Source organism: Mesoplodon densirostris, chromosome 16, assembly GCF_025265405.1.
Source record: "Mesoplodon densirostris isolate mMesDen1 chromosome 16, mMesDen1 primary haplotype, whole genome shotgun sequence".
Classification (NCBI taxonomy): Eukaryota; Metazoa; Chordata; class Mammalia; order Artiodactyla; family Ziphiidae; genus Mesoplodon; species Mesoplodon densirostris.
This window is the reverse complement of record NC_082676.1, coordinates 83,743,509-83,761,315: the sequence shown is the minus strand read 5'-3', so window position 1 is coordinate 83,761,315 and position 17,807 is coordinate 83,743,509. Positions and strand designations below refer to the sequence as shown.

The 17,807-nt window shown below is 50.1% G+C and overlaps 1 long non-coding RNA gene across 4 annotated transcripts in view; it reads right to left on the bottom strand.

Annotated features, from left to right (window-relative positions):
• The window catches only part of LOC132476557 (uncharacterized), a 29,474-nt gene extending 13,351 nt beyond the window's left edge, over positions 1 to 16,123 (bottom strand). Inside the window, exons 1-7 of one of the 4 annotated variants that reach the window (XR_009530151.1) lie at positions 15,621 to 16,123; positions 13,410 to 15,378; positions 13,196 to 13,290; positions 11,025 to 11,521; positions 2,904 to 3,603; positions 2,690 to 2,784; positions 510 to 1,006 (exon numbers count right to left, since the gene is read on the bottom strand). This is a non-coding gene — a long non-coding RNA (uncharacterized LOC132476557). Of the gene's footprint in view, positions 1 to 509; positions 1,007 to 2,689; positions 2,785 to 2,903; positions 3,604 to 11,024; positions 11,522 to 13,195; positions 13,291 to 13,409 lie in introns of all 4 variants that reach the window. The other 3 variants (XR_009530152.1, XR_009530150.1, XR_009530153.1) reach the window with 3 other exon arrangements.
• Positions 16,124 to 17,807: the final 1,684 nt, after the last annotated feature.

Below are 17,807 nucleotides of genomic sequence, written 5' to 3'. Positions count from 1 at the left end.
GAACAAAGATATTTATGCCAAGACACATCATAATTAAACTTATGAAAACTAAAGACATCGGAAAAATCTTGGAAGTAGTGAAAAAAAAAAAAACACCACACCTCACGTATAAGAGAAAACCTATTTGAATGGCAATGGATTTCACATCAAAAACTATGGAAGACAAAGGAAGTAGCAGAATAATTTTCAACTGCTGAAAGAAAAGGACTGTCAACCCGGAATCCTATACCCACTGAAAATGTCCTTCAGGAATCAAGGTGAAATTAAGACATTCTCAGATGAAGCAAAACAAGGAGAATTTGTTACCAGTAGACTTACCCTAAAAGAATGACTTAAGGAAGTTCTCTAAACAAAAAGGAAGTAATATTTTTTTAAAAAAGGAACCCTGAAACATCAAGGAGGAAGAAAAAAACATGGTCCCTGATAAAAAGTACAAATAAAAAGTACAAATCAGAGTCAAATACACAGGACACAGCCCTTCACTTGTCACCAAGCACACACACCCTCACCTGGAATCCCGGTCTCGGTGTTTGCCTTTGGATTTCTTTTTCTTCTTTGATTTTCTGTGCCTCTTCACTTTAGGCTCCTGTAAAGGAGCCTTTTGTAAGCTTCTCCAGGCTTTCTTTTCTACATGGCTGTCATTATCCCCTGCACCACCGTACCTCCGTTTTCGTGACTTGACGTTTTTGTGTTTGTGAAACTGACCGGCGAGGTCACAGCTTCTGTCCTCAGCCCCCAGTGCGGCCTTGTCGTTGGTGTACTTGTCAGCGGGGTGCGGAGGGGGCTCGAGGGCCAGGCCCGCCCGGGGACTGCTGACGCGGTGCCGGTCCCTCTCTTAGGCCGCCAGCTCGTAGCCCTTCCGGCCTCTGTAGTGGTCCTTGTGGGGCCGGCCGCCGTGATCAGCTCGTGATCAGCTCCAGGTTCTCAAGGGAACCGGGAGCGCAGCTGCCAGCCTCCAGCTCAGCCTCGGGGTCCTGCGGAGGCCCTCTCCTGTGTCCCAGGGGTACTGCGGCCCCACCGAAAGAAAGAAAGAAATCAGCCATTTACTTGTTTGCTTTCTGGCTTACAGGGACAAACACTTCAAATCGTTCCTTTACTACATATTTTACGGCTTTACTACATCTGGTTGAAACCTAAAACCGGGCTTATCATTTTTGCATTTTCTCATTAAATAAAAATGTAAAACTTTGTATCAAGCCTACCCCATTTTTCAGCAATAATAATTCCGCAATTCTAGGCGCCTTCTGTTTTCAGATATACTTCTAATTCTTCTTAATAACTAAGTCCAGACCATCAAAAAAGTCAAACAACGATGGGGCTCTTACTTTTCCTCTGGATCCCTTTCTCTGAATCTTCCTGGAGCCTCGGAGCTGGAGCAGCTACCTCCAGACAGAGCCAAGAGCTCCCTGAATTACCTACAAATTGTGAGGAATCACTGAGGCATTAGAAACACTTTCTGTAGTAAAAGAACTCTGCCTTGCTTTGATGGAGTCTCGAAGTTAATGAAAGCTGCCAGAAAGCAAGAAAAACCCTAAAGCGGGCCCACTTTGCAGCGGGAAAATATCTGGGAGAGAGAAGACACGTGTGATCTACAGTGTGGCAGTGACGTGTTCAAGGCCCCACGTGAGGTTAGGAAACGTGTGTAGCTGGGCACTGACTGCTTATACAATCACTGTCGTCATTCTCACGCACGTGACATTTGAAGCCCAACTAAGCCGGACAAGGATAGAGAAAGGAGGACAGCCATCCTGCCAGGGACTGAGTGTTCACGTGCCCCCTTTTTAGGGCCGACTGAGAGTGCGTGCTCTTTGCTCGTGTCTCTAAGTGAGCATCCCTAACAGTGGTTCTTGGTGAGGGCACGCCCCCCGCAGGGCCCTTCTGAAACGTGAGGTGCATTTTTGGGTTAGCCCCACAACGGGGGAGCCTCAGAAGCACCAGTGGGCGGGGGCGAGGCAGGCGGTCCCACAGCACAGCCCACGTCCCCACGTTCATGTGGGTGAAAACCCCAGCTCTATTACTGGCCGTTTCACAGACACCACTAGGGTGTTGATCTCTGGTTGGTCCGAGCTTGGCCATAAGTCGTCTACCCGGAGGACGTCACGGCGCTGACACGCGTGATGGGACCTGTGCGTGGCGCCGAGCTGCTGGCCCACCCCGCGGCCTGCGGTGGCACCGTCTCCCGGGCTGTTCACATGGCGACACGCCACTGCCTTCTGACCCTTCCTTCTACTCCATTACATGACGCTGAGGTCAATGCACTGACTTTTTTTTTTTTTTTAAGTGTGGAGACAAACTATCTTAACTAGGAATTTAATTTCAGAATTCTAAAGGGAGCAAAACAAAGTCTTCGCTACTGGACAGTTGAGAAGCCCTGCGCCACCGCTTCACACCTCCTCAGGTGCCTGTCACGCGGGGGGTGAGTGGGACGGTGCCGGCGGGAGGACCAGCCGGGGGGTGAGGAGGAGCCACAGAGAGGAGGGGCGCTGCGGGAGGGGGGGCGTCCGCTGGACAAAACTGACCCTGTACGTGTTTACTTTCTTAAAAGGACCATGAACGAGTTCGACAGATCGTTATTCAAATCATTCCAGGGTCCAACACGTTCACCCTGAGACTTCCACGAGCGGCCGCACCCATAGGCCCTGCTGTGACTCCCCGGCCCGCGTCCCACGGCCTTGGGACGGCATCTTACCTCATCTCATCTCTGGAGCCTTTCCCTTTGCTGCCGAGTTTGAAGGTGTCTAAGATTTTGCCTTCTGGGAGAGGTGGCAAAGGAGCAGGCATCAACTACCAGAAAAAAACGGAGAGATTCCAGCTCCGGGGGCCACCTGACACCCAGCCACGTGACCCGCCGGACACGAGGGCGGAAGCGAAGGCCGCCCCGGCCCCGCCCGAGGCGCGCTCACCTTCCCAGGGAGACCGTTTGCCTTAGAAAAGGGGTTTTCTGAGTGCAGAGCAGGCTGGCCTTGGCCGGGAGCAGCACCCGAGGGCAGGCCGTTTTCTTCCGGGTCGCCGTCCGTACCGGTAGCACCGTTTAGAGCCACGGGCTCTCGGAGCTCGTGCGGAGAGGCCCCGCCATCTTGGGCCACTGGAGCAGGGGCGCGTGCGCCGTCGGCGGGGCCGAGACCGTTCTCCTTGCCGAGGCCCTTCGCCTCCTCGTCGGACTCTTCGGACGCCAGAGCTCAGCCTGGACCTGCTGTTCATCACAGGCTGAGGGCCGGACGCCCTCAGGGTGATCTGCTTTGCTACCTTACCAGACGCGGGCATCATGGCGGCACTCGAGGTGGACTGTGTTGCAGAAGAAGTGGTGATGGTGGACGAGAGGGCAGGCTTGTTAGGGCTCTCCAGGGAACTGCTGGGACGCGCAGGCTGAGACTGAACTGGGCGCACAGGTAACTTGTTGTGAACACTGATCGTGATGTTCTGTTTCTTGGGATGTTCTGGAATAACTGAGGGCCTGTTAACTGACCAGTTCTGAACTGCCGTTAGAACTGTTGAGGCGTTAACGGGGCCAGTCCTACTGACGTTGGAATTCCCGTTAGGACTTGACATGGAGCTGCTCGGCGTTTCCTTCAAGGGTCCCGTCCCGTTTAGATGAGGTGGGTTCTGGAAACAAGCAGACCACAGCCAGGAGAGAGCTCCAGAAACAGTCAGAGGCTAAGAAACGTGAGGCCATAGGCCTTTCTCACTTTGGTTATCTTTTTCTTTTGTCAAAAACAAGTTTCACGCACCTAGAAAGCCCTCCCCCTCTCCTGTGGGCCTGCCCACCAAAGACCTTTCACAGGGCACAGTTTTCTGAGAATGAATTTCGGGTGAACAGGGACCACTCTTTTTGTCACAGAACAACACCCAGACCGAATTCTTCCTGGTCCAATTTGACAGAAAGAAGCAGGTCCCTTTGGGCACGGAGTCACACAGGTTCTCCTTGGACGGTTTCCTGGGAGCCCACCGCAGTCCGCGCAGAAGGGAGTGCCAGCCACGGGGAACTCCCACGGGCCAAGGGAGCGAGGGAGACAGGCACGTGGACAGACACACTAAGCCATCCCTGCCCCCATCATCTCCGACTCCTACTCGAGCAGTTATTTTGCTCCAGATCCCAACTTTTGCTGCTGTAACGCAGAAGTTGCAAACTGGTAGTCATGGGTGAATTCTGACTCACAGATAAACTCTGTTTGGTCTTCAAAATGTTTTCTTAAATATCTGAATTAGTTGCTATCTTAACACTGGAAGGCTTCATAGTTAAAAAGACAAAAACAAAAACAAAAAAACCTCTTGAAAAAGCAACAGCAGTGGCCCCTCCACACAGGGCATGTGCTCTCGCGTTGGCCGTGTCCTGAGGTCTCACTCAGGCAGAGCCCAGGGCAGGACCCGCTGCCTGTCCAGCTCCCTAAGGCACTGAATCTGTGACTCCCTATCAAACTGAAGGCTGTTACAACACTATGGCACAGGTGAAAGGATTATTCCAAGGTGTATACAGGCTATTCCAACAAGTCCAACACGTCCGCAATCTCAACACCTACGTCAAGCAAAAGCCAGGCCTCCACTGAGGACTCGGAGCTTCGCAAGAACCAGGCGTACCTTCCATTCCCCCTGAGAAGCCATGAGGGAGCGTGATCAGACCCGGCCGGACGGCAGAGAGAAAATGCCACACTCCTGAAAGGGCTAAACGGATGCGACTAAAGTGTTCTTTCTGTAAAAGCATCACCTTCCTGGAGGCCAGCATTAATCAAAAATCCCCAAATATTTAATCCATTAAGTGAATGGAAGTCCAAGGTGGGAGCTAAAATCTCTCGCGTTTAAATAGACTTACACCAACAGCTCCTACAGAACAGAAGACCTCAGACCTCCCAAAAGGCAAGAAACTCCCCACGTACCTGGGTAGGACAAAAGAAAAAAGAATAAACAGATAAAAGGATAGGGCCGAGACCTGCACCAGTGGGAGGGAGGCGTGAAGGAGGAAAGGTTTCCACACACTAGGAAGCCCCTTCGCGGGCAGAGACTGCGGGTGGCGGAGGGGAAAGCTTCCGAGTCACGGAGGAGAGCACAGCAACAGGGGTGCGGAGGGCAAAGCGGAGAGATTCCCGCACAGAGGATCGGTGCCGACCAGCACTCACCAGCCTGAGAGGCTTGTCTGCTCACCCGCCGGGGCGGGCGGGCCTGGGAGCTGAGGCTCGGGCTTCAGTCAGAGCGCAGGGAGAGGACTGGGGCTGGCGGCGGGAACACAGCCTGAAGGAGCTAATGCACCACAGCTAGCCGGGAGGGAGTCCGGGAAAAAGTCTGGAACTGCCGAAGAAGCAAGAGACTTTTTCTTCCCTCTTTGTTTCCTGGTGCGCGAGGAGAGGGGATTCAGAGCGCTGCTTAAAGGAGCTCCATACACCGGTGCAAGCCGCGGCTGAAAGGGCGGAGCCGAGACACGGGCGTGGGACGCTGTGGCTGCTGCTGAGGCCGCCAAGAGGCCTGTGTGCGAGCGCAGGCCACTGTGCATGGCCCCCCTTCCGGGGAGCCTGTGCAGCCCGTCACTGCCAGGGTCACGCGATCCACGGACGCCTTCCCCGGGAGAGCGCACGGCGCGCCTCGGGCTGGTGCAACTTCTCCCCGGCGTAACGTCTCGCCAGCATCTGACGCCGCAGGCTCGCCCCGCCTCCGTGCCCCTCCCTCACCCCCCCCCCCCCGCGGACTGAGTGAGCCAGAGTCCCTGACGCGGCTGCTCCTTTAACCCTGTCCTGTCTGAGGGAAGAACAGACGCCCTCTGGCGACCTACACGCAGAGGCTGGTCAGATCCAAAGCTGAGACCCCGGAGCTGTGAGAACAAAGAAGAGAAAGGGGAATCTCTCCCAGCAGCCTTAGAAGCAGCGGATTAAAGCTCCACAATCAACTTGATGTACCCTGCATCTGTGGAATACATGAATAGACAACGAATCATCCCAAATTGAGGAGCCAGGAGTCAGTGCTGTGCCTCTGAGGTGGGAGAGCCAACTTCAGGACACTGGTCCACAACAGACCTCCCAGCTCCACATATCAAATGGCGAAAATCTTCCAGAGATCTCCATCTCAACACCAGCACCAGCAAGCTACAGTGCTGGACACCCTATGCCAAACAACTAGCAAGACAGAAACACAACGCCACCCATTAGCAGAGAGGCTGCCTAAAATCATAAAACAGATACGATGATAGATACGATGGAGTCATTCACTTGGTACCAGAAGCCATTGCTAGTCTGCAAAACAGCCAGTAAAAGAGATATTAGATACAATTAGGTAAATAGGGAACACCAATCCAGAGACCTAAGAAAAATGGACTTTCACATTTTAACTGTAAAAGCCCCACCTTTCCTCCCCAAAATGCCAGGGCTATCTTACAGTGTAGTGTAAAAATAGCTATTAGCAAAATCCACAGAGCTTCTTGTATGTAGCAGAAGTAATGGCCAGCATGGCAATTAAAACCAGTGTGTACCAGTACTGCATACAAATCATAAAGGATCGGTTCTCCGTTTGGTTGAGACATATATGGTCGAATATCAAGATACTCAGGATATTTCACATCCTACACAGGAATGGAAAGAGGAAAAAGGAACGTCATTTCTGAAGGTGCAGGTCAACCCATGTGCACGGGCACAGGAGACCCCAGAGCACTGCGCCTGATGTTCTGGCAGAAAACCAGCACACTGACCTCGTTTCAAAAGACAGAATCAACCTGGAGCACACCTGAACCTAAGTGTGTTTAATGCAATCCCACTGTATTCTTTATTTCCTTTAAACAAATAAGGATCCACAGTAAGTGAATTCTCCAAATCCATCAAACGAGACAGTAACGATCACAACCCTGGATTTGAGAGTCCAGACAGTCTTTTTATTATTACTTTTATTATTATTATATTTGGTACGCAGGCCTCTCACTGTTGTGGCGTCTCCTGTTGCGGAGCACAGGCTCCGGACTTGCAAGCTCAGTGGCCTGCAATTTAAAAAAAAAAAAATTATTTACTTATTTATTTGGCTGCGTTGAGTCTTCGTTACTGCGCGTGCGCTTTCTTTAGTTGCGGTGAGTGGGGACTGCTCTTTTTTGCAGTGCGTGAGCTGCTCATTGCGGTGGCTTCTCTTGTTGTGGAGCACAAGCTCTAGGAATGCAGCCTTCAGTAGTTGCAGCATGTGGGCTCAGTAGTAGTGGCTCGCGGGCTCTAGAGCACAGGCCCACTAGTGGTGGTGCACAGGCTTAGTTGTTCTGTGGCATGTGGGATCTTCCTGGACCAGGGCTCAAACCCGTGTCCTCTGCATTGGCAGGTGGATTCTTAACTACTGCACCACCAGGAAAGTCCTAGACTATTTCCCATTAACATAACTGTGTCCCAGAATAAAGCTGAAAAATATTTATAGGAGTAAAAAAAAATCCAGCACACAACAACACACACAACAACATAAAATTCTAATTGAAGAGTACAACTGAGTTATATACTCAAAGATGAGGCACGGAAAGATCAGGAATGACCAATAACAAGGAGCAAATAAACAGAAACAGACCTGAAAATGACACAGATATAAGACTCAAAAATAAGGACATTAAAAAAGACAGTTAAAAAATATATATATAATTTCTATGCTCGAGGTAGAAAAAAGAGCATGTTAAGGAGAGATATGGAAATAGAGCCAAATCTACTTTACAGAGGAAAAGTAGAATCTCTGACATGAAAAACACACCAGGTGAAATTAATAACAGATTAGAAACAAAAGAAGAAAAGATTAGTGAATTTAAAGACCTAGCAACAGAAGTTATCTGTAATGAAACACACACACACAAACCTAAAAAAAAAAAAAAACCTCTCAAAATAAGAACAAAAATTAAGCATATCAGTGACCTGTGGGACTACTTCAAGTGGTCCCTAATGTACATGTAATTGGAGTCTGAAGGTGAAGAGACAGAACAAATATTTTAAGAAATAATGATTGTATAAAAGGGAGAGCACAAGGAAGTTTTCTTGGAGTGACGAAACAGTTGTGTATTCTGACTGAGGTGGTGGTTTACATGAACCTATACCTGTATTAAAATTCGTAAAACTGACCCCCACAAAATTAATAGGACTGTACACTAAAGAAATTTACTTTATGTTAATCATAACAATAGAAGGTTTTTTAAATGACTGAAACGTATACGAATCTGAAACAGTACATTTACAGATCTAACAACCTCAACAAACCCCAAACAAAAGACTACTTAAAACAGTGATAAAAAGAAACATTTTTAAAGCAGTTAGAAATAAAACATTATGTATATACGAGCAAAGGTAAAACTGACAACAGACTTCTTGTCAGAAACAATGCAAGACAGAAGACAGTGGAGTAACATCTGTCAAGTATTAAAAGAAAAATGTCAACAGAGAATTCCATACCCCATGAAAACATCTTTCAAAACCAAAGATGAGACCTTCCACTTCTTGGAAGATGGATTAGCGGTACTTTTCCCTACTCCTCCCACTAAGTACAACAAAAAATCCTGGACATTGTACATGAAGCAAACATAAGAAAGCTGTGAAAGACAAGCTAGCAATTTCAGAACCCAAGGAATGACATGGCAGTGAGTTCCCTGGGATTTCTTTGTGCTTCATATATTCCAGGACTTGGAGCTGAAGAAGCCACTGACCTGGAAACATCAACAAATGGAGGGAACAAAGCCACGATGAAAGCCTGCTAACTCTAGCCAAAGGACCAGGAAAGGGGCAGCCTAGCAAGGCAGAAAACTTACAAACACTGCTTTACCCTAGTCAAACACACAGAAAAACTGAGGTGCCACACCTACCCATGGCCAAGTGAGGAGCCTAGTCTTCCACTTACATCCCCACCTACCCACTGGGGTGGTGTTAGAAAAGGTAAATTAGGAATGGGAACTTTCATCCATGCTGAGAGATAACAAACCACAACCCCGTCCCACAAGGTCAGTGAAGATCAAACGAAGAGCCTGGATTTCCACCCACAATCCCAGTAATAAAGAAGCATCCCTCCATATTATGCTAAGTTAAATAAATCAAACAGAGAAAGACAAATGTTGTACGATAACACTTACACGTGAAATCTAAAAAATACAATAAACTAGTGAATATGACAAAAAAGTAACAGATTCACAGATGCAGAGAACAAATTGGTGGTTATCAGTGGGGATAGAGAAGGGGGAGGGGCATGATAGGAGTAGGGGATTAAGAAGTACAAACTATTATGTATAAAATAAGCTACAAGGATATAGTATACAACACAGGGAATATAGCCAGTATTTTATAATAATCATAAATGGAGCATAACCTTTAAAAATTGAGAATCACTATACTGTACACCTGTAACATATCATATTGTAAATCAATTATACCTCGAGAGAGAGAGAGTGAGAAAAAGAAAGAAAGGAAAAAAGAGAGAGAGAAAAGAAAGAAAGAAGCAACCCTCGAACTCCCCAGTGGGTAGCGTCAGAATCAGGACTTCCACTATCACCCAGTGGTAAAAAGCCACTGCTGTGTCAGTGGACATCATGTGGGGAGAAGAAACTCCTACCCCACCTGGGAAGAACATGGAGCCCCAAATCCCACCCTGGGTGTCAACAGACTGCGTGGGGAACGTGGACTTCTATCTCCACCTAATATTTCTTCCTTTGCCAGAATGGTGTCAGAGAAAGCCAGCTAAAACACACATTAGATAAGATCCAATACCTTATAACGTAACAGAAAAATGTCCAGGTTTCAACTGAACATCACTCATCATACTAAGAACCAAGAATTTCTCACTCAGTGAAAGAAGACAATGAATGAATAGATGCCAACACTAAGATAGGAGATATGTTAGAATTATCTAACAGAAGTTTTAAAGCAGCCATGATAAAAATGCCTCAACAGGTAGTTATGAACATACTAGAAACAAATAAAACAATATAGAAACACTCAACAAATAGAAGATATAAAGAACCAAATGGAAATTTTAGAAATGAAAAACACAGTAACTGAAATAAGCAGCTCAGTGGATGAGCTAAGTAGAAGAATGGAACTGACAGAGGAAAGCATCAGTAAACATGAACACAGAACAACAGAAATTACCTACTCTGGACAATACAGAAAGAACAGACTGGGAAAGAAAAATGAACAGAGCCTCAGGCACCTTCAGGACTTTAACAAAATATCTAAACACATGCTATCAGAATCCCAGAAGGAGAGGAGAGAGAAGGCTGGGTTGAAAGTATTATAAGAAATGAAGGCTGAAATTTTCCCAAATTTGGCAAAAGATATGATTCTATAGATTCAAGAAGCACAGCAAACATCAAACAGGAAAAAGAACAAAGATATTTATGCCAAGACACATCATAATTAAACTTATGAAAACTAAAGACATCGGAAAAATCTTGGAAGTAGTGAAAAAAAAAAAAACAACACCTCACGTGTAAGAGAAAACCTATTTGAATGGCAATGGATTTCACATCAAAAACTATGGAAGACAAAGGAAGTAGCAGAATAATTTTCAACTGCTGAAAGAAAAGGACTGTCAACCCGGAATCCTATACCCACTGAAAATGTCCTTCAGGAATCAAGGTGAAATTAAGACATTCTCAGATGAAGCAAAACAAGGAGAATTTGTTACCAGTAGACTTACCCTAAAAGAATGACTTAGGGAAGTTCTCTAAACAAAAAGGAAGGGCTTCCCAGGTGGCGCAGTGGTTGAGAGTCCGCCTGTCGATGCAAGGGACACGGGTTCGTGCCCCGGTCTGGGAAGATCCCACAGGCCGCGGAGCGGCTGGGCCCGTGAGCCATGGCCGCTGAGCCTGCGCGTCCGGAGCCTGTACTCCGCAACGGGAGAGGCCACAGCAGTGAGAGGCCCGCGTACCGCAAAAAAAAATAAAAAATAAACAAAAAGGAAGTAATTTTTTTTTAAAAAAGGAACCCTGAAACATCAAGGAGGAAGAAAAAAACATGGTCCCTGATAAAAAGTACAAATAAAAAGTACAAATCAGAGTCAAATACACAGGACACAGCCCTTCACTTGTCACCAAGCACACACACCCTCACCTGGAATCCCGGTCTCGGTGTTTGCCTTTGGATTTCTTTTTCTTCTTTGATTTTCTGTGCCTCTTCACTTTAGGCTCCTCTAAAGGAGCCTTTTGTAAGCTTCTCCAGGCTTTCTTTTCTACATGGCTGTCATTATCCCCTGCACCACCGTACCTCCGTTTTCGTGACTTGACGTTTTTGTGTTCGTGAAACTGACCGGCGAGGTCACAGCTTCTGTCTTCAGCCCCCAGTGCGGCCTTGTCGTGGGTGTACTTGTCAGCGGGGTGCGGAGGGGGCGCGAGGGCCAGGCCCGCCCGGGGACTGCTGACGCGGTGCCGGTCCCTCTCTTAGGCCGCCGGCTCGTAGCCCTTCCGGCCTCTGTAGTGGTCCTTGTGGGGCCGGCCGCCGTGATCAGCTCGTGATCAGCTCCAGGTTCTCAAGGGAACTGGGAGCGCAGCTGCCAGCCTCCAGCTCAGCCTCGGGGTCCTGCGGAGGCCCTCTCCTGTGTCCCAGGGGTACTGCGGCCCCACCGAAAGAAAGAAATCAGCCATTTACTTGTTTGCTTTCTGGCTTACAGGGACAAACACTTCAAATCGTTCGTTTACTACATATTTTACGGCTTTACTACATCTGGTTGAAACCTAAAACCGGGCTTATCATTTTTGCATTTTCTCATTAAATAAAAATGTAAAACTTTGTATCAAGCCTACCCCATTTTTCAGCAATAATAATTCCGCAATTCTAGGCGCCTTCTGTTTTCAGATATACTTCTAATTCTTCTTAATAACTAAGTCCGGACCATCAAAAAAGTCAAAACAACGATGGGGCTCTTACTTTTCCTCTGGATCCCTTTTCTCTGAATCTTCCTGGAGCCTCGGAGCTGGAGCAGCTACCTCCAGACAGAGCCAAGAGCTCCCTGAATTACCTACAAATTGTGAGGAATCACTGAGGCATTAGAAACACTTCCTGTAGTAAAAGAACTCTGCCTTGCTTTTGATAGAGTCTCGAAGTTAATGAAAGCTGCCAGAAAGCAAGAAAAACCCTAAAGCAGGCCCACTTTGCAGCGGGAAAATATCTGGGAGAGAGAAGACACGTGTGATCTACAGTGTGGCAGTGACGTGTTCAAGGCCGCACGTGAGGTTAGGAAACGTGCGTAGCTGGGCACTGACTGCTTATACTATCACCTGTCGTAATTCTCATGCACGTGACATTTGAAGCCCAACTAAGCCGGACAAGGATAGAGAAAGGAGGACAGCCATACTGCCAGGGACTGAGTGTTCAAGTGCCCCCTTTTTAGGGCCGACTGAGAGTGCGTGCTCTTTGCTCCTGTCTCTAAGTGAGCATCCCTAACAGTGGTTCTTGGTGAAGGCACGCCCCCCGCAGGGCCCTTCTGAAACGTGGGGTGCATTTTTGGGTTAGCCCCACGACGGGGGAGCCTCAGAAGCACCAGTGGGCGGGGGCGAGGCAGGCGGTCGGTCCCACAGAACAGCCCATGTCCCCACGTTCACGTGGGTGAAAACCCCAGCTCTATTACTGGCCGTTTCAGACACCACTAGGGTGTTGATCTCAGGTTGGCATAAGTCGTCTACCAGGAGGACGTCACGGCGCTGACATGCGTGATGTGACCTGTGTGTGGTGACGAGCTGCTGGCCCACCCCGCGGCCTGCGGTGGCACCGTCTCCCGGGCTGTTCACATGGCGACACGCCGCTGCCTTCTGACCCTTCCTTCTACTCCATTACATGACGCTGAGGTCAATGCACTGACTTTTTTTTTTTTTTTTAAGTGTGGAGACAAACTATCTTAACTAGGAATTTAATTTCAGAATTCTAAAGGGAGCAAAACAAAGTCTTCGCTACTGGACAGTCGAGAAGCCCTGCGCCACCGCTTCACACCTCCTCAGGTGCCTGTCACGCGGGGGGTGAGTGGGACGGTGCCGGCGGGAGGACCAGCCGGGGGCTGAGGAGGAGCCCCAGAGAGGAGGGGCGCTGCGGGAGGGGGGGCGTCCGCTGGACAAAACTGACCCTGTACGTGTTTACTTTCTTAAAAGGACCATGAACGAGTTCGACAGATCGTTATTCAAATCATTCCAGGGTCCAACACGTTCACCCTGAGACTTCCACGAGCGGCCGCACCCATAGGCCCTGCTGTGACTCCCCGGCCCGCGTCCCACGGCCTTGGGACGGCATCTTACCTCATCTCATCTCTGGAGCCTTTCCCTTTGCTGCCGAGTTTGAAGGTGTCTAAGATTTTGCCTTCTGGGAGAGGTGGCAAAGGAGCAGGCATCAACTACCAGAAAAAAACGGAGAGATTCCAGCTCCGGGGGCCACCTGACACCCAGCCACGTGACCCGCCGGACACGAGGGCGGAAGCGAAGGCCGCCCCGGCCCCGCCCGAGGCGCGCTCACCTTCCCAGGGAGACCGTTTGCCTTAGAAAAGGGGTTTTCTGAGTGCAGAGCAGGCTGGCCTTGGCCGGGAGCAGCACCCGAGGGCAGGCCGTTTTCTTCCGGGTCGCCGTCCGTACCGGTAGCACCGTTTAGAGCCACGGGCTCTCGGAGCTCGTGCGGAGAGGCCCCGCCATCTTGGGCCACTGGAGCAGGGGCGCGTGCGCCGTCGGCGGGGCCGAGACCGTTCTCCTTGCCGAGGCCCTTCGCCTCCTCGTCGGACTCTTCGGACGCCAGAGCTCAGCCTGGACCTGCTGTTCATCACAGGCTGAGGGCCGGACGCCCTCAGGGTGATCTGCTTTGCTACCTTACCAGACGCGGGCATCACGGCGGCACTCGAGGTGGACTGTGTTGCAGAAGAAGTGGTGATGGTGGACGAGAGGGCAGGCTTGTTAGGGCTCTCCAGGGAACTGCTGGGACGCGCAGGCTGAGACTGAACTGGGCGCACAGGTAACTTGTTGTGAACATTGATCGTGATGTTCTGTTTCTTGGGATGTTCTGGAATAACTGAGGGCCTGTTAACTGACCAGTTCTGAACTGCCGTTAGAACTGTTGAGGCGTTAACGGGGCCAGTCCTACTGACGTTGGAATTCCCGTTAGGACTTGACATGGAGCTGCTCGGCGTTTCCTTCAAGGGTCCCGTCCCGTTTAGATGAGGTGGATTCTGGAAACAAGCAGACCACAGCCAGGAGACAGCTCCAGAAACAGTCAGAGGCTAAGAAACGTGAGGCCATAGGCCTTTCTCACTTTGGTTATCTTTTTCTTTTGTCAAAAACAAGTTTCACGCACCTAGAAAGCCCTCCCCCTCTCCTGTGGGCCTGCCCACCAAAGACCTTTCACAGGGTACAGTTTTCTGAGAATGAATTTCGGGTGAACAGGGACCACTCTTTTTGTCACAGAACAACACCCAGACCGAATTCTTCCTGGTCCAATTTGACAGAAAGAAGCAGGTCCCTTTGGGCACGGAGTCACACAGGTTCTCCTTGGACGGTTTCCTGGGAGCCCACCGCAGTCCGCGCAGAAGGGAGTGCCAGCCACGGGGAACTCCCACGGGCCAAGGGAGCGAGGGAGACAGGCACGTGGACAGACACACTAAGCCATCCCTGCCCCCATCATCTCCGACTCCTACTCGAGCAGTTATTTTGCTCCAGATCCCAACTTTTGCTGCTGTAACGCAGAAGTTGCAAACTGGTAGTCATGGGTGAATTCTGACTCACAGATAAACTCTGTTTGGTCTTCAAAATGTTTTCTTAAATATCTGAATTAGTTGCTATCTTAACACTGGAAGGCTTCATAGTTAAAAAGACAAAAACAAAAACAAAAAAACCTCTTGAAAAAGCAACAGCAGTGGCCCCTCCACACAGGGCATGTGCTCTCGCGTTGGCCGTGTCCTGAGGTCTCACTCAGGCAGAGCCCAGGGCAGGACCCGCTGCCTGTCCAGCTCCCTAAGGCACTGAATCTGTGACTCCCTATCAAACTGAAGGCTGTTACAACACTATGGCACAGGTGAAAGGATTATTCCAAGGTGTATACAGGCTATTCCAACAAGTCCAACACGTCCGCAATCTCAACACCTACGTCAAGCAAAAGCCAGGCCTCCACTGAGGACTCGGAGCTTCGCAAGAACCAGGCGTACCTTCCATTCCCCCTGAGAAGCCATGAGGGAGCGTGATCAGACCCGGCCGGACGGCAGAGAGAAAATGCCACACTCCTGAAAGGGCTAAACGGATGCGACTAAAGTGTTCTTTCTGTAAAAGCATCACCTTCCTGGAGGCCAGCATTAATCAAAAATCCCCAAATATTTAATCCATTAAGTGAATGGAAGTCCAAGGTGGGAGCTAAAATCTCTCGCGTTTAAATAGACTTACACCAACAGCTCCTACAGAACAGAAGACCTCAGACCTCCCAAAAGGCAAGAAACTCCCCCACGTACCTAGGTAGGACAAGAGAAAAAAGAATAAACAGAGACAAAAGGATACGGACGGGACCTGCACCAGTGGGAGGGAGCCGTGAAGGAGGAAAGGTTTCCACGCACTAGGAGCCCGTTCGCGGGCGGAGACTGCGGGTGGCGGAGGGGGAAAGCTTCGGAGCCGCGGAGGAGAGCACAGCTACAGGGGAGCGGAGGGCAAAGCAGAGAGATTCCCGCACAGAGGACCGGGGCCGACCAGCACTCACCAGCCCGAGAGGCTTGTCTGCTCACCCGCCGGGGCGGGCGGGGCTGGGAGCTGAGGCTCGGGTTTCGGGTTTCAGTCGGAGCGCAGGGAGAGGACTGGGGCTGGCGGCGTGAACACAGCCTGAAGGAACTAATGCGCCACAGCTAGCCGGGAGGGAGTCCGGGAAAAAGTCTGGAGCTGCCGAAGAGGCAAGAGACTTTTTCTTCCCTCTTTGTCTCCTGGTGCGCGAGGAGAGGGGATTCAGAGCGCTGCTTAAAGGAGCTCCAGAGACGGGCGCGAGGCGCGGCTGAAACGGCGGACCCCAGAGACGGGCGTGGGACGCTGTGACTGCTGCTGAGGCCGCCAAGAGGCCTGTGTGCGAGCGCAGGTCACTGTCCACGGCCCCCCTTCCGGGGAGCCTGTGCGGCCCGTCACCGCCGGAGTCTCGGGACCCAGGGACGGCTTCCCCTGGTGAGCGTACTGCGCGCCTCGGGCTGGTGCAACGTCACGCGGGCGCAACGTCAACGTCGCGCCGGCCCAACGTCAACGTCTCGCCGGCGTCTGATGCCGCAGGCTCGCCCCGCCTCCGTGCCCCTCCCTCCCCCCCCGGTCTGAGTGAGCCAGAGTCACTGAAGCGGCTGCTCCTTTAACCCCGTCCTGTCTGAGGGAAGAACAGACGCCCTCCGGCGACCTACACGCAGAGGCGGGGCAGATCCAAAGCTGAGACCCGGGAGCTGTGAGAACAAAGAAGAGAAAGGGGAATTAAAGCTCCACAATCAACTTGATGTACCCTGCATCTGTGGAATACATGAATAGACAACGAATCATCCCAGATTGAGGAGCCGTGTAGATGAAAGGTTCTTGGTGCTGCAGCCAGGAGTCAGTGCTGTGCCTGTGAGGTGGGAGAGCCAACTTCAGGACACTGGTCCACAACAGACCTCCCAGCTCCACATAATATCAAACAGCAAAAAATCTTCCAGAGATCGCCATCTCAACACCAGCACCAGCAAGCTACAGTGCTGGACACCCTATGCCAAACAACTAGCAAGACAGAAACACAACGCCACCCATTAGCAGAGAGGCTGCCTAAAATCATAAAATAGATACGATGATAGATACGATGATAGATACGATGGAGTCATTCATTTGGTACCAGAAGCCATTGATAGTCTGCAAAACAGCCAGTAAAAGAGATATTAGATACAATTAGGTAAATAGGGAACACCAATCCAGAGACCTAAGAAAAATGGACTTTCACATTTTAACTGTAAAAGCCCCACCTTTCCTCCCCAAAATGCCAGGGCTATCTTACAGTGTAGTGTAAAAATAGCTATTAGCAAAATCCACAGAGCTTACTTTTATGTAGCAGAAGTAATGGCCAGCATGGCAATTAAAACCAGTGTGTACCAGTACTGCATACAAATCCTAAAGGATCGGTTCTCCGTTTGGCTGAGACATATACGGTCGAATATCAAGATACTCAGGATATTTCACATCCTACACAGGAATGGAAAGAGGAAAAAGGAACGTCATTTCTGAAGGTGCAGGTCATCCCATGTGCACGGGCACAGGAGACCCCAGAGCACTGCACCCTATGTTCTGGCAGAAAACCAGCACACTGACCTCATTTCAAAAGACAGAATCAACCTGGAGCACACCTGAACCTAAGTGTGTTTAATGCAATCCCACTGTATTCTTTATTTCCTTTAAAGTAAGTGAATTCTCCAAATCCATCAAAGGAGAGAGTAACAATCACAACTCTGGATCTGAGAGTCCAGACAGTCTTATTATTTTTATTTTTATTTTTTTTTTGCGGTACGCGGGCCTCTCACTGTGTGGCCTCTTTCGTTGTGGAGCACAGGCTCCGGACGCGCAGGCTCAGCGGCCATGGCTTACGGGCCCAGCCGCTCTGCGGCATGTGGGATCTTCCCGGACCGGGGCACAAACCTGTGTCCCCTGCATCGGCAGGCGGACTCTCAACCTCTGCGCCACCAGGGAAGCCCCTGACACAGAGTTTAATTGTTGCAACTTCAAAGTAGGCCAGGGCCAAAACAGAGACTGCAAGGCTCTTGCCCAAAGAACAGAGGGTCCTTGGACCAGCGGATGGGGAGGGCTTGGGTCTGTGAGTCCCCAGCTCTTATCTGGACACTAGGCGTGCTGGCAGCGTTTACTCTTCCCCTCGTGAGGACAGGAACGTGAACCTGGGGGC